This window comes from Pleurodeles waltl, chromosome 3_1, assembly GCF_031143425.1.
Source record: "Pleurodeles waltl isolate 20211129_DDA chromosome 3_1, aPleWal1.hap1.20221129, whole genome shotgun sequence".
In the NCBI taxonomy this organism is placed as follows: domain Eukaryota; kingdom Metazoa; phylum Chordata; class Amphibia; order Caudata; family Salamandridae; genus Pleurodeles; species Pleurodeles waltl.
Window position 1 is genome coordinate 201,938,842 of NC_090440.1, and position 16,735 is coordinate 201,955,576.

Below are 16,735 nucleotides of genomic sequence, written 5' to 3' on the forward strand. Positions count from 1 at the left end.
AGCAGACGTTCCTATGAAAGCAGATTGGTTGAACTAAACGTCACACTTTATGCTTTCGGGCAAATGCAATGAGCGAAGTTTTAGAGTTCCTATGTGTGGAACCTAAACTCTTCCAGTTATACATTTTGAAAAAATAATGTGCTTAAGAGGAATCTTGACTTTTACACATTACATTTTAGCCAATTCGAACTGACAGATTCTTAAATTAAGGACTAGTTAATATGATTTTCTTTCACACTGATGCTTTAGCCATGTTAGCTGGTTCAAATGAAATGCATTATGTTAATTGATTATGACAAGTGTTATTACTATAATTAAGAGGAAATGTAATTGAAGGCATTAACATTTTAGAAATGGTTCGTAATCTGTTGAATATAAAAAAAAGTATGTTTCCATGCTTGAGCTTTTATTTCTGTGTTTGATGGAAGTAATTGGGAAGGGAGGGAAAGAGAACCGCGGCCTGTGGATGATGGTAGTTGGTGCGGGTGGGAGGAGGAGCTCCACCTAATGCTTTGCAGAACAAGATTTTATTATTAATAATAATGAAAACAGAAGCAACAGCTTTCCTCTAGTGAAAATCCTACCCATCCAGTTTATGAGTTATCTTTTAAGAGATCTGCTAACAGGGAGAGTACATACTACTGACATGAGATGGGAAATGAGAGATGTATCCTAAGAGGTTGCATAATGTGTTCTCACTGTGTCCTTTTCTTCCAGGCGTCACCCAGCAGCAGGAGTCCTGTTTGGATGTATGCCTCTGTGAGTGGAACACGTCTTTTCTGGTATTTGATTTATTTGTCTTATCACTTTGCTTGGCCTAACTATTACTGGCATTGAAACGCAGTCTAACCTACGTGACTGTGACTATGGTTGGTGACATTAAATATTATATTTCTTGGGATAAGGTATACCCCTGAATTTTAAAAGATTACCAAGGGCAGTGGTGTAGAAAAAGGATGATTTAATATTCCTGAACTGTAATACTCAGATCTACCAAAGGACTCGTAATTTTCTATAAGCTGCCAGCTGCTAACCAGTGTGCTGTGCCCCAAAGCTAGCCACGTATCTTCTCACAAATCACTGCAGTCATAGCTTTTCACTTATTTCTTAATATTATCCTATACGTTTTAGACCTTATGGCCAGTGGCAGTTACCTGTGCAGGGATCCTTCGCTGACATAGGTACTTACTTCGTAACCAAGCGCTTTCTGTTTGCAGTAATTGCGTTTTACACAAATTTCAAACTCAATCCTTACTTGTGTTTTTTACCACAACTTTCAATGGCCGCTCTCTCCTCTGATCTCTCTCTCTGGCCACTCTTTCTGACCACTCTTTCGCCTCCTCCTATCAGTGACTGTCTCCCATACTCTTCCTTATTTGTGCTCCGTAAACAACCCGCTTATTTCAAGATATACTGATAATTAGCATAACCTTATTCTAATAATTTGTATTCCGGATATAATATTTATGTAAGGCAACATTTCTGTTGTGACTATTTAACCCCGCCCCCGAGTTTATTCCCTCCCCTGTTTTCCACTTATTACCTTTTATTCTGTTTTCTGCAGACTCTTCCACTTCCAGCCACCGATCAATCCCTCTCTTCTTCCCCATCATTGACTTGTGACCCTCTCCATCACTATCTCCACAGCACACGACTATTCCTTCTTTGTTTGCTCTTTAATCACTATTGCCGCTATTAATTTAAGGCTCCCAATCCCTTAGTTGTCCAGCTCGCATCCAGATATTTCATATTTTTTTAAATGTGTTCTGTATTGACGTTTCATTCCAGAGTACTTTAAAATGTAACTTATTTTTTCCTAACAATCACACTTAACCATACTTTGTGCGGCAATCCGACTCTATCCTGTAATTAGCTTCTCTTCTACTCTCTGCAATCAATTATTACAGAGAGTAGAAGAGAAGCTACTCTACTGATTCCAGCAGATATGCATTCCGACTACTCTCTACCTGTCATACTTTTCCTTAGCATTACTGTATCTCCTGTATATATGCTAATGCTCCCTGTCTTGTCTGGCTTGCCTGCTGTCAATTACTTGTAATCCACTACACTAACCTTTGCCTCGCCTACCGTTTTCATACCATGCACTCCACTTACATTTACATTACATTACATTTAGATTACAATATCTAAAGGTATTGCTTATATAATATAATAATAAAATAACTTTTAATGAGCTATCAGTAAAAGAAATGAACACTCTCATGCATAAAGACGTCAGTCATATTCACCAAATATCAATCTTACTTCCATTAAAATATTTTTTATGTTTCTATTTGTCGAGTTAAATATTTGCGTCAAAGTTTTTTTCTCATTATATTAATACAAGGAATATTTACCTCTTCATTTTTCTTGGTACTGGAATTTCTAATAATATAACATTTTTATTCTACGAGTTTCTATTAGTTTCTTCTTCATTTATTTGTATTAAAAGGAAAGCTATTTATTTGTATGTACTTATATGATATTTCCATAGAGCGAACATAGCCAAAAAGCAGCAGAGTGCTGAACATGGTCAAAAACAACCATAAATTCAACAAGTAATAGAAGAGGAAGCTGAGTTGTGAATGTTGAATGCAGGTATATTATCGCATCGGGCACACCATCATTAATCGTGGAATGTGTCCCACTTCAGTATACACAGGATGATAGCAAGCTATGTACTCGCAGTTACAAATATGTTATTTCATTTTCATTCATTGGAACAAATCCAACGACCCTCATGTGAACAGTTTTAAAACGTTCCTTCATGACCTCAATCTTATCCAAGCCTGCAACAGCCCTACCAATAACAAAGAGGCCACCTTAGGTTTAGTCATTACAAAAGAGAACATCATACAAATTGAATCTTTCCTACCTTGTGACTGGACTGACCACAATTGTATCACCTTCGTCATAGCTGAAAGGACAATCATCTGTAGTTGCAAACATGTGAAAGCCAAACATTGGGTCAGGACACCTTTAACATCAACCCAATCATGCTGTTGGATATTAGTAACTGTGCCCTCTACATCCCTCCATCATGTATGACTCTCATGACCTCCATGATCACTACATCAACCCCATGTCAAACCTATGGATACCATTGCCCCCAATCTACTAAAGAGAATTCCATTAAAAAGATCAAACCCTTGGTTCAGACTTGCTGAAAAAGCATAGAGACTTACCCGTACTCTGACCTCAAGCTTCTATGACAGAGACGAAATACCTACATAGGCACATTACGTACTTCAAAGCAGCATTGTTTTTTAAATCAACTAGATACAGCAATAAGTCGGCCAAAGAAACTTTTCAAAATTTGTCAAAAAACAAACAAACTGGAAATGCAATGCCCTTTCCTCCAACAACAAAACCTTACCTAATTGTGAAACCCTTGCCTCCTTTGCTGAGAAAACCATACCAATTATCACTGATCTCCACTACGAAACTCTTACCATTCAACCCCCACACCCCACCCTTCATGCTCAGAAAGAATGCTTGAGAAGCTCTCCCCACAAACCGAAATATTCTAGCCACTTCAACAATCCCCTTCTCTCCAAACTCCTCAATGAGTCCACTCACCTCTTACTCCCCTCAGGGACTAGGATCATCAATGCCTCACTTACTCAAGGCTCCAACCTGTCTGTCTAAAAAGTGGCCAGGTTACTCCTGTCTTAAAAAAAAAACAACTGCAACCAGTCTGGCCCCAGCAGCTAACATCCTTTCTCCAGCACCCAACTTTGTCGACCTACAGGTCAACAATCCTATCGACCAAGTCTAAGTCCTCAACCAATGTCAGTTTGGTTTTAGGCTGGGATATGGCACTGAAACTGCCCTGGTCCACATTGCTGACAATGCTCTACATTCACTCGATCAGAACGAACCTTGCTTACTAATCCTACTTTAACTGTCAGCTGAGTTCGACACTATCAATCATGAAAATCATATGAACCAATCAGAATGCATGAGGAGTGAGGAGTCTCTCCAGTTCACTTTTAAAATCATTCTCCTTATTCCTACACAACAGATGTCAGTGCATACTAATAAACCACCCTCTATCAGATCAATTGCCTGTCACACTAGGCATCCCCCAAGGTTCTGCTTTCTCCCATACACTCTTTAACCTGTAAATGGAGCCCCTGACCGAAATCCTCAAAACAACACACATCTCCTACCATATGTATGCTGATGATACTCAACTCTACATGAAAATTGCATCTCCTGATGACATCAGCATCCTCAATAGCACCTTGACAAAAACTCAACATTTGCTGACTCCTAACCCCCTCAAACTCAGTACACACAAAGCCAAATTCCTATTTATCTCATAGCCCAGTAGTGCCCTTAGTGTCAAAGACTGGCTCCCAAATCTCACTGCCCTGAACTGTACCCCACAAATCATTGACTGAGGAAATTCTCTAGGAATAATTTTGAACAATAACCCCTCCATGCAAAATCGCATCAGTGCCTGCACCAGAGGAGCTAACCATCAACTACACGCATTAAGGAAACTAAAACATTTCCTTTCAATGGCAGATCTCAAAGCAGCGGTTCAAGCACTTGTGATATCAAAATTAGACAATGGTAGTGCTGCCCTTGTAGAACTTTTGAAAATCAAACTTCACCACTGAAGGCTACCTTGAGTGCAGCAGTAAAGCTCATCACTGGCTCAAAAATGGGATCATGACCTCCCTTCACTGAATCGGCTACCCTATGAGGCTAGGATCCATCTTAAACTTACCTATATGACCCATAAAGTTCTTCACCAAAATACTCCCTCTTACCCAGAACAGAAGCTGACTCTATCTGGTGGAAACAGATCCTCCCGAAGCACAAGCTCCCTTCTACTTAAGCCAAAAAAGTTAGCAAAAAGAAAACCTACAATCAGGAACTCTCTTCCTCTGGAGACCTGGTCCAACCCTTCCATCTCCCTCTTCAAAACAGAAGTAAAACTTCGACTATCCAACAGATTCCTCTCACATTAAGACCATACCTCCCGTTCCCCAGGTGTGACGCATTACCTGCTTGTCTAAAATCATCCTGACACCCATTGGAGTTTGCCCATTCCATTACCTACGAGTGACTATGTGTTCCTGTCTTTTTCCTTTCTACTTGCTTCTGTAATTTTTGCCTACATGACTAATACCTTCTTTGTGTATATCATTTACTTTTTGTATCATAACTGCCTTTCATTATTTGTATAAGGCGCTTTCACACCCGAGAGGGTCTTGTTTGCACTATATAAAACTCGTGGTAGTTGTTTTTATATTTGCAGACACGGAGATATGGAAAGTGTCTCCTTGTGTGTTCTAAGTTAGCAACATTATTAGGAATGTTGCTTCTCTTCTTGCAGCTCATCCTACCTTAAACACAGCCCCGTAGGCTACAGCTTAGTAGGAGAAATAAATGCAGGGATGGTGATAATTTTACTGTTTATATTGAATTAAAGGAGAGTTATCTATATCTGGCCACTACTCCTTAACTACTAGAAAAATATTTAATTACAGCTAGTTTGCTTTCTGATATTAGCATCAAACATTTGCAAGCTTCATAACTTGTTAAACTCTGAATTTGTTTCAGATAACTATTCACAACTTTTATCGTCTTAATGCCTCTTGCCAACAGATATATAATAAATTAAGAGATCATTGCTTGGGTCCTAAATTATTATGAGTAGTGAACTGAAATTTTGGGATCTTGAACAGCAATTGGGTGGGAATGAAAAAACAGAATTCCTGGATCTGGATTCAGAAATTCTTCTTTTGCCATTGGGCTGAATAATACTCTTAATATAGCCTTAGAACCCGCCGTAGCGGGCTCTACCGGCTATTAAAGGCCCGCTCCCGAGTTAAATGCCCGAGCCGAAGGCAAGGGCATTTAACAAGGGAAAGGGCCTTTAGTAGCCGGTAGAGCCCGCTACGGCGGGTTCTAAGGCTATTAGAACATTCTGCCACTCAGGGCAGAATGTTCTCTTAAAAAAAACAAATTGCTCACGGAGCCCGAGGGGATTAGAATCCCCTCGGGCTCCGTGAGGCTTTGTTCACAGCTTCTGCTGTGAACAAAGCTCATTGGAATGTTGGCGCTGCGGGCTTTTACCGTCCAGTAAAAGCCCGCAGCACTCCATTGTTTTCAATGGAGCTGCCAACTTCCAATGTTCTAATATTAATTAAACTATCAATATTTGTTAGCTGATTTTTAATATATAGTTATATAATCTGTTACACGTTGACTGATATTTAAAGCTCTGAAAATGTTAGTATTTGAATCTATTTTACCAATCATTTACCTATACCCAAATATGTAAACAGGCAACTTCATTAAAGTTTTAAGGGGCAGAGGGACAACAATTGACGATTGTTTTCAATATTTTCATTGATGGGTGAACAACTGTGATCCAAGGGTAAAAAAAGAAATAGTTTAATTTGACAATGTGCCTTAAATTCTAAATACTGGCACGTTAAAGTGTGCAGGTTTGTATGTAACAGTGTTTGTCTTTTCCCATAGTCCCTTTATGTTTTTGGGAGTAGGGTAACGTTTATGATTAGGTTTATCCAAAGAAGAAGCTCCAGATAGGTGTTAGTATGCCCCTTTCATCCTGTTTGAGTTTCTGTGTGTTCTCACCTTCTGTGTTAACATGATCCATGATCTTGTGAGCTGCTGTTTCTCATCAGTTACTTATGCTGGGGAAAGGATGTATAGGGACTATAATGCACTGGGGTATTGATAATCAAGATACTGAAACTCACAGTTGTGTTTTAAAAGATGAAATTGAAATATCACACTCATAGGCTCAGTAGGATTTGAGAGTCCAGAGGACAGGAAGACATATTAAAGAAAGGACACAACGATCCTAAACATTGATGCTGTTTTTTGGAGTTCAGCCACAACACGCATTACTTAATTCAAGTTTTTGCCTGCCAAAGAGCTAGCGGAGATGCAGCTGGTGAAATGTTCCCTTGCAGTACGGATTGTTATTCGAACTGGTACTGAAGCATTACATTGTGTGAATATCAAACTGCTAACACACCAACATGACGCGCCTAGATTCCTTTCATTAAGCTCGAAACAGAGTGATTAAGACTGAGTTTCATTGAGGAAAAATGTAAGGATATGTAGTACCACATGAAAAATAGGCCTGCACAAAATTGATATACAGTGATGAAATTAATGAAATTCCAGAATTTGAACCTCCGAAATTGTGTATAACCTTTTTAAAGGAAGAGAGTACCTCACATAGACACCATGCAAGATGCCAGCAGGAGACTGGTTTTTAAATACAATGGGGGTCATTATGACCCCGGTGGTAGGTGTTATAGTGGCGGTCGTACCGCCAAAAGGCTGACGGTACATACTGCCATATTATGACATTGGCGGTTTGGCAAAAGCCAAACCGCCAATGTACTACACCGACCTCCACAGCGGTAACAACAGTCTCCAGCCCGGCGGTCGTCACTAGGCCGCCCACAGGAATATGACCTCACCCACCGCCATGGTTTCCATGGCTTTCGTACCGCCACGAAAACCATGGCGGTAGGCACTATCAGTGCCAGGTCTCCCCCCCTTCCCCTCCCCCTTCCGACACCCCCGACATACACACACCTACATGCACAGACATACACACGCATACACACTAACATACCCACATTAACCCACGCATGCATACATCCATGCACACACACATCCACACACACTGACATACATACAAGCATACACGCATTCACACAACACCGCATATATATGCACACTCACATCCATTCATGCGCACATGCATTCCACACGCCCAACACCTGCATGCACGCACAAAGAAACATACACACACCCCCACACACACACACACACACAACAACCCTCACCCCCTCCCCTGTCGGAACACCCGACTTACCTGCTTGCAGGGGGTCCTCCGGCAGGAGACGGGACACTTCCACCAGCAGAACACCGCCAGGTCGTATCATGGATCATGATACGGTCTGCGGTGGTCTACTGGCGGGGCGCTGCTGCTGCCAGCAGCGCCACCTTACCGCCGTCTGCCGCCATGATCGTAGCTAGAATTCCAACAGCCTTCTGGCAGAATTCCGGCTACAGTCATAATATGGCAGTCGGCTCGTAGCCACGGCGACAGTCTTTTGGCGTCCGTCGCCGTGGCCGTAGGCGGCATTTACCGCCTATGTCATAATGAGGGCCAATGTCTCCTTGAGAGTAATTTTTTGCTAGAAGTGGATTCCTTTAAATATATGGTGATATTACTATTCAAGAGTTGCATACTCATCTAAAGAAAAAGTCTTGCGAAATACTGTTAATCCACATTTTGCTCTGAAAGCATAATTCATGTAATTTTGTGTAATTCCAACAAAAAGTACTCAATTTCACTCATTTCTGTTGAAAACACCCATGACCATAATTCACTGCCACATTTCAATTTGGCATATTGAAACCTTCACTCCTTGTAATTTGGTCATGGGCAGGGCATGCTGAGAACTCAATGTAGTTTTCCTTGCCATATGGTCGGTAATGTTTTTTAATCACAGTTTAGCCCCAGCACAATAGTACTTTATAAAGCTATACCGTTTTTTCATATATGAGGGTGGTGTAAATGCACGCTGCACATAAAAATATAATTTAACTGCCACACAAGTGATGCATTTTCTGCACCACTCTATCATGGCCGTACTGGAAAATTACATTAATTTTATTTAACATTTTTTAAAGCGGACATACACCTGGAAGGTATCTTGACGCCAACAGATTAACCAAACTGTACTACCTATAGCCAAAGCCATAATTAGTTGAAAAAAGGTCAGGCTTTCAGTTGTTTATGGTAGGAAAGCAGAGGAATGCTAGCCCAAAGACTAATATGAAGGGAGTTCTAGTGCTTAGAAAGAAAAGGCGTGAGTGCCAAAACAAGAATAAATGATGCATGCAACAAAAAGAAGGAGGGCTTATAAATAGCGGAGTGAATGAAATTACATTGCAAATAGTTTAGCCTAGAATGATAGAAGGCCTTGTCGACCAAACAAAGAGCTTTTAAGATAATCGGTTTGGTGCCTCGAAGCCAATTGATATGGAGACAAGAGAAGCTGGAAGACCGATCAGGAAGGTTAAACATAAAATGTGCTGCAGTACCTTCTTGTTGTTCCCAAATAATTAAGCCAGTTAGGGGAACCAAGGTACAGTGCATGCTTTAGGGGTGAAGTATGTATTCTGTGACGCTGTTCAGCAACTTAATAATGCAAGGCACCAAAAGCCACCAAAGACAAACAGGAAATAGTGGAGAGACTACTGCAAATATGATGCCCTTTCTTACAATGGCCAACAATTGAGTGAAAGGTGGTCAATCTCATGCCAATGATGCCAGCAATATGTCAGAGATAGCTAGCATTATGCCAGGAATGGGTACCATCATATCACTAATACCCATAATTTGAGAAGAACCCACAACAATACACTCGTGATGTCAAGAATGGCTACCATTATGCACGAGTCTCCATTATGTCAGAGACTCTTTCCATAATATTGAGGATTGCACCAACATGCTAGCTTTAATTGGCTGTTTTATGGTAGATGCAGCATCCTGCCAAGGAGGGGAACCATAATGTCAAGGATGACCAAGAGTGAATAGAATACCCACCATTTTGCCAACAAGATGCATTATTCCTGAATTTGCTGAGGCGTCACGGGTAGCCCTAGATGACAGGGGTTAGTTGGCCACCATTAGAGAGTCTGCCACTAGGCAGGATGGTAATCAGCCACACTCTCTCCATTATGCTTACACCCACACACACACGTCACCCAATGATTTGTTTGCTGGCTTTTGCAGTAAATGGTTACGGCACTCTGATGGAGAGCTGCAAAGTCACATCATTAATAATAATGTTGCAGGCCTTAGCTGTCAGTGACAACTTGGGCAATCACTGGGAAATGGATGTAAAATATACGGTGGCATCATTTTACAACCATACATTATTTGCACACCATATATGAAAATATTGAGTGGAAGGTTGATCACGTTGGGTTTAGACATGGGCTCGTTAGGTGTAACACTTCCTGGTTGTATCCTCAAACTCACAAGTGAGCATTCGCCCAGGAAAAGAAGAGTAGGTCGGTGGAAGTCTATTCTGCTTCATGGCACTTTACAGCTCGCACATGGGATGTTGGAGAACATCAATGAAGAGGCAAGCAGTCCACGATGATTCAACAGTGATATAAAATAAAAATCAGTGGCATCACTGTCATCTCAGCATGCCTCTGTTGAGGCCAGCTGTTGTAAATAAATGATTCAGCTCTGCCAGTGCCAAGCACCAACTTAGCATCAAAGTCCCCCTCAGTTGACATCTACATGTAGAACTGAGTCTCGCTAAGCAAGGGGCAAAATACCAGCTGAAACTCTGTCCTAGTGACAAAAAGTAGGATTATATAGCAACTGAGCATTACTGGGGGAGAAAAAGAGCCCTATGGTGTCCTCCAGAGTCACAGTTGAGCAAACAAACAAAAAGCCCAAAAAGAGAACCGATCGCGTGAGCACACTGTGACAATGGTAGTTGCCTTGACTACAAAGCATATCCCCAAAATAGTACATTAGCTCAACTAATTTTTTACTTTTTAAGAATGACTCTTCACCTGACAAACATGTGTTGGTTAGAGGAGGTGTATTGAAAAAAGAGGCACAAAGAGTGCTGAAAGAGCGAAGTAAAGGATTCTACAGTCAACAAACCATTCAGATTACTTGTCATAGTGTGCTCACGCGATCTGTTTTCTTTTTGATTCAGGATTTCCTGAACTTAAGGTGTGGCTGCTCCTTTGTCTCGTTGGAGCACCTCAAAAGTTGATTGTCAGTCTCATTGTATGGTAGCAGGGAAACAGTTTGCACTAAAATATCTCTGGCCATCGTAGCTACTGTTGCAAACATGAGCCCACTTCATTCTATATTCTTCTTGAGCTCAAGAAACAGAGACTATGAGAGAAAGGAAAATAGAGTGCCACAAACATGTTGTTAATCTAGAGGAAAGATACAAAAGACTCAGAATCCCATACAACTCTGTGATGAATATCTCCAGAAGACCACCTTTCCCAAAGACTCAAACTAGATGGAAATAAATCATTCAGTAGAATCCAGAAAGATAATGAACTGTCCTATAAATCTCTTCTTCCTGAGAACTAGATATGATCCCCAAATTCATGATCATTTAGTTGTTCTCAAAAACATAGGTCCAAGTGAACGCTGTATCACCGAAGGATGTACGGGCTGATTAATAAAATATTCACTTATTGTTTTCAATGATCAATTCACAGATTTATGTCAAAATGATTACATTATAAATACATAGGTATAGAACTGCAGCAGCAAGAAGGTGATGGATGAAATGCTTGAAATAATCTCAGCCACTGACAATCACTCAGGTCATATTCCAGCCCATCATTTTTTGCTCAACATGTCACTCTAGACCAGTGGTCTCCAAACTTTTTAATGCTGCGCCCCCCCAGTTGAAAAATAAAAATCATTGGGCCCTCCTTCAGAATGTTTTCACAATTATTTTATAAAGATGGCAATGTTTAAATATGTCTAGATGCATTTAAACATTGCAGTTAAGTACTGTTACCTTTTTGAAAACGCAATATCATGTTTTTGCTTAAAACAAAACACTGTTACCTGTGTAATGACTGTTTTGGTCAGAGCTTGGCGCCCCCCCCTGGGATCACTTGAGGCCACCCCAGTTTGAAGACCCCTGCTCTAGACAGAGGCCCAGCTTATACAAATCAGTATTGACCAAGCTCCTCATGGGAACAGTCCATCCTGAACTGCCAGACAAGAGACCACAAGCAACACCAGACTGATTTCAACCTACTAAGGTCTCTTTCTCATTGTGCCACTGGAACAAAGCTACACTTGACTAACAAGTAATAATCAGGCTGAAATCGGTCTTGGGTTGAACTTGTTTTTCAGTTCAGAGAGGACTTGGCGTGGCAGTTCAGGCTGGACAGCTCCCAATGGACCAGGAGCATGACTATAACTGATTTGTATACAGCCGGGTCGAATCTGAGTTGGAATGGTAGGCAAAAGAATCGTGTGTTGGAATGCTACCCAGAGCAATTGCCCTTGGTTAGACTTAATGCAAGCATCCTCCCTTCACCTTTTGTGTGTTTGATGCAAAGCCCTATTTGACGAAGTGTACGGCCAGATGTTAGTCTCCTGCTCACTGTACCACTACAACCAAGCTACACCCAACTGAAGAGGCCCAATCAGGCGGAAAACGGTCTTGGGTCTCTTGTGCTCAGAGGGGATCTAGCTGGGCAGTTCAGACTGAACTGTTCCCATTAGGGAAAGAATGATGGGTTCAAAAGCTACCCTGACCCATTGCCAGTGATTAGACAAATTGCAAGCATTCATCCTATCACATTTTGTGTGCTTGATATACACATATCAAAACCAAAAATATGCTTGTTTTCATTCACTGAGGTACCCAAGGATAGCATTGTGAATCTCTTGTCACATTATTTTAGTTTTTATTGTATGATATAACTACAGTACTGTGTACACAGGATTAATACTTCTTGTACATTCATTAGTTACCTCTTGCTCTTGGACACTCATTGTTTATTTTATCCTTACAACCATCTATATAAGCGACAGAAGTTTTAATGATACGTCACTGTGTCAGGACATAATGTGTGAGGGGCCAATGTGATGTATACATTCACAGTATCATTACAATACACCATGTCCCTCAGCTATTCCATAATAGCCAGTTTTAGCTCTTAACCCAGCACATGGAAACACTTAATTTAGGCAATAGCAATGTGAAAGCCATAAATTGCCTCTCTGTAGGTTGCCATTCCCTTCTATAACCCAGTAATACAATTACTGTGGCCATCTGAAGGTTCATGCCCACCATGTCTGAGAGCAGTCCAATGATCCTCCAGTAAGTCAATGGCACAAGGCAGGTCCACACAAAATGCATGAAATCTGTCTTTGAATGTCTCCCACAGGGACTAATTGTGTCTACCTCAAAACCCAATTATTTCAGTTTCATTGGGGTATGATGTCACCTTTGGCATGTATTTGTAATGGATCAGCCTATGCCTGCCACTTGTTTGAGGGCAGTAGAACTGCCATTGTTCCTCTGTAAATTCCATCCCTTAGTTACTTGGCTTCCCCGCTTGAGTTTTCTGTTGCATTGCCGTGTTCTAATTTGTTGAGGTAAAGGGAATGTTATAAGACAAACAGTGTCCTTGGTTCCTCTAGGAAAGTGTGTCTGCTGCTCTGTAGCATATGTTGAATCCTGTAGTAGAGGAAAGTGTACAATGGGTTTAGCTCTCCCAGCGTTTTGAATTGGGGCAACGTTATCAAACTTCCTTCTATGTATAAATGTCCAATTGTAGCACACCCAGTTTCAGGAGTTGCTGCCATTTCTCCCTCTTTGTCAAAGTGGAAATGCAGAAGACTACACAGCATCCACAGCCATACACTGGCACAAAAGTGTACATTTACCTTTGTGAATCAGGCACAGTGTGTGTTTAGCACAGAACCTCACAGATTTATTATTGCTATGTCTCTGACATTTTATGTGCGGGCCGTGAAACTGTAGGGTCAGTACAGAATGGGCAATCTTCTAGGGGGACTGGAAGATTTATGGTTCTGCTCGAAACTCTGGTACATTCAACTTCCACTCCCGGGTGGGCTCGCCTTCACCCTTCTTGCTCCCATTCATGGAACTATCATAGGTCATTTGTCACATATTTCTGGCATGCCCAGATGAGACACAAAAGAGATGCAAGATAAGTTTTCAATACATTTATTGAATCAAATGCAATCAAGCATATTACAAATGAGCTGCAATAATTAGGCAGATGGAAAAGAGCAAAGTAATCAGCATTACAACATGGTAAAGAAAAAGAACTGTCCAACCATGATGCATGTGGTTCTAGATGTTCTAGAGGTCCCTACCTAGCCCTAAGACTATACTCGAGAGTGTAGCGGATGTACTCTTCTGCCTGGTCCTAATCGAAGGGATTAGCTCCAGCCCTATACCTGAAGACGGTGTCAGGAGGCTGCCTGCGGTGTAGATGGCAATCCTCCGAGGGAGCTGGTAGATTAGCTCCAGCAGAGCTTCATGTCAACACAGCATGTTTTCCAAGATGATTGTGGCTGCAATGCCCTCTGCACCTTCGTGTTTAGTGCACCATCTATATATTAAACTCATACTATGTTGGAAGCACAACTCTGAGGCAGAGAGTACTGAATATATGTTTTGCAGAGGCTAACTAAACAAGCAGCTTGTTACCTATTTTCCTAGGAGAAAATCAAGCTGATAAGTGTGTAAAAGGTCCTCGCTAAAAAAGTAATGCTAAAAGTAGGCAGCTAAAAAAGTGAAAATGTAAAATATTAAATTAGGCTAAAAACAGGGCAACCAATTTGGATCCAACAGTCCTCATAGACTCGTGAGCCCTTGGCTCCTTCTTGCAAATCTTGCTTTGGACCTGTTGGTCCCAGCACATTGTGGGTGTCAATGTGCCTATGCCATTGGGGTTATATCCTCCTTATGCCAGATGCTGAAATGCTAATAATAACAAATTCTGTTGCCGCTTTATGTATCACATAAGTACTGGTACTTTCTTGCTTCTGTGTAAACCTCTTTCTTTAGTCAATCTGCCTTGGTTGATTAGCTGGATTTCTTTTCACCCTCACAGCCTTCATCTATCAAGGCCATCTTGGTTGCCAGCTCTCTGACTCCCCAATAATGGTAGATATCTTAGCAAAAATGTGTGATGCTCTTAAGCCATGCTGTAGGAGGGTCGGGTGCTTAGTCAGTTGTCTAAAAATTCAACATCAATATCTGAAGTTCAGCCTAATTAACAGACTGGATTGATAATTATGGTGGATTAGAGACAACAGTAAATAAGCCTTTAAGGACCTCTCCAAAGCTACTGTGATGAAGAGGTGGTGGTCATATACTTCAGGTGATGGTAAATAAGCACCATAGATGAGTATAGAGCAACACAACAAAATGATGAACGGAGTGCTGAAGCTTTTCACTCACTCACCTCCAGTCACAGATGAGGGTTGAATCTGTTATTCTTTTGCTGACCATGCCACAACAGTTTGAACCCAGCCATATGCAAATCAGTCATGACCCTGTTCCCCATGGGAGCAGTCCAGCCGGAACTGCCAGGCAAGGTCCTCCCAGGACCGGAAAACAAGCATCCTGGGAACAGTTTTGGGGTGTCACCCCTCATTAGCCAGGCTAGCTGAAATCCAGTGGCACAGTGATCAAGGGACCCAAGTCTGGGCATACCCTTGCCACGTAGGATGGGCATAGCAACACAACAAGATGATGGACAGAGTGCTAAGACTTTGCACTCACGACCCCAATTCACAGATCTAGATTGAATCCATTGTTTATTTGCTCACCATGCCACCCTAGTTTGGACCCCGCTATATGCAAATCAGTCTTGACCCTGTTTCTCCAGTGGCACAGTGAGCAAAGGTCCCACGTCTGGGCATAACCTTGCCACTTAGGGTAGACATAGCAGCACAACAAGATGATGGGACAGGTTTTGGGGTAACATCCCTCATCAGACAGGCTAGCTTGAATCCAGTGACAGAGTGAGCAAGGGACCCACATCTGGGCATAACCTTGCCACTTAGCGTGGACATAGCAACACAACAAGATGATGAACGGAGTGCTGAAACTTTTCAAACACTCACCCCTAGTCATAGGTCTGGGTTGAATCCAATATTCTTTTGGCCACCATGCCACCACAGTTGGGACCCAGCCATATGAAAATCAGTCTTGTTCCCCATGGGAACAGTCCAGCCTGAACAAACAAGCCAGGTCCTCCCTGGTCCAGAAACAAGCACCCTGGGACCGGTTTCGTGGTATCACCCTTATCAGCCAGGCTAGCTTGCACAGAGTGTTAATGTGCTTGCTGCAAATAACATGTACCGTGCAGATCACAAAACTGTACTCTATGTGAAGAGTTCAGTGGGTTACTGCTTTTGTTAGAGATCTTTTTTTTTTTTACTTGCAGTTCATAAGCTACAATCCTAATATAGCACAGTGACCTATGAACTATCATCAAAGAGCTGCTTGCAGAGAGCGTTGTATAGGTTAGAACATAATGGCCCTCATTATCACTTTGGCAGTCTCTAACCGACACCGCCAAAGCCATGGGCGCCAGAAGACCGCCAGTGCTGGCGGTCTTCCGCCTGCCATAATATGGTTACTGCCAGATTTCACCCACATTTAGTGCGGAAATCCAGCAGTAGCCATGCTGGCGGCCGGTGGCGTCTGGCGGTGCTACCACCTGCACCGCCCTGCCAGTAGGACGCCGCCAGTCGTATAAAGACCATTAATATGGCCTGGCGGTGTTCTGCTGGTGGGGCACTGCCGGCGGTAGCAGTGCCCCTTCCCTGTCGGATGATCTCCCCACCAAACAAGGTAAGTCGGGTGTCCGACAGGGGAGGGGGGTTGTGTGTGTGTGTGTGTGTGTGGTGTCTGCATGTGTGTCTGATTCTGTGTGTGCGTGTGTATGCGACTGTGAGTGTTGTGGTGGATGCGTGGTCGTGTGAGTGAGTGCATGTATGAATGCCAAGTGTGTATGCGTGGAGTATGCGTGTTAGGATGTATATGTGTATGTGTGCCTGAATGCGTGTGAGTATGTGTGAGTGAATACGTGTGAGTATGTGTGAGTGAATGCGTGTATGTGTGAGTGTTAGTGAATGGGTGTATGGAAGTGTCAGTGA

General features: G+C 42.1%; 1 protein-coding gene across 15 annotated transcripts in view; it reads left to right on the forward strand.

The window, feature by feature from the left end:
* Positions 1 to 16,735, forward strand: part of LINGO1 (leucine rich repeat and Ig domain containing 1) — a 3,157,620-nt gene that overhangs the window by 1,047,112 nt on the left and 2,093,773 nt on the right. For 8 of the 15 annotated variants that reach the window (XM_069222181.1, XM_069222179.1, XM_069222184.1 and 5 more), the window contains one exon: positions 718 to 782. The gene's annotated coding sequence lies outside the window, so the exon portion shown is untranslated. The remainder of the gene's footprint in view (positions 1 to 717; positions 783 to 16,735) is intronic. The other 7 variants (XM_069222186.1, XM_069222185.1, XM_069222191.1 and 4 more) reach the window with 1 other exon arrangement.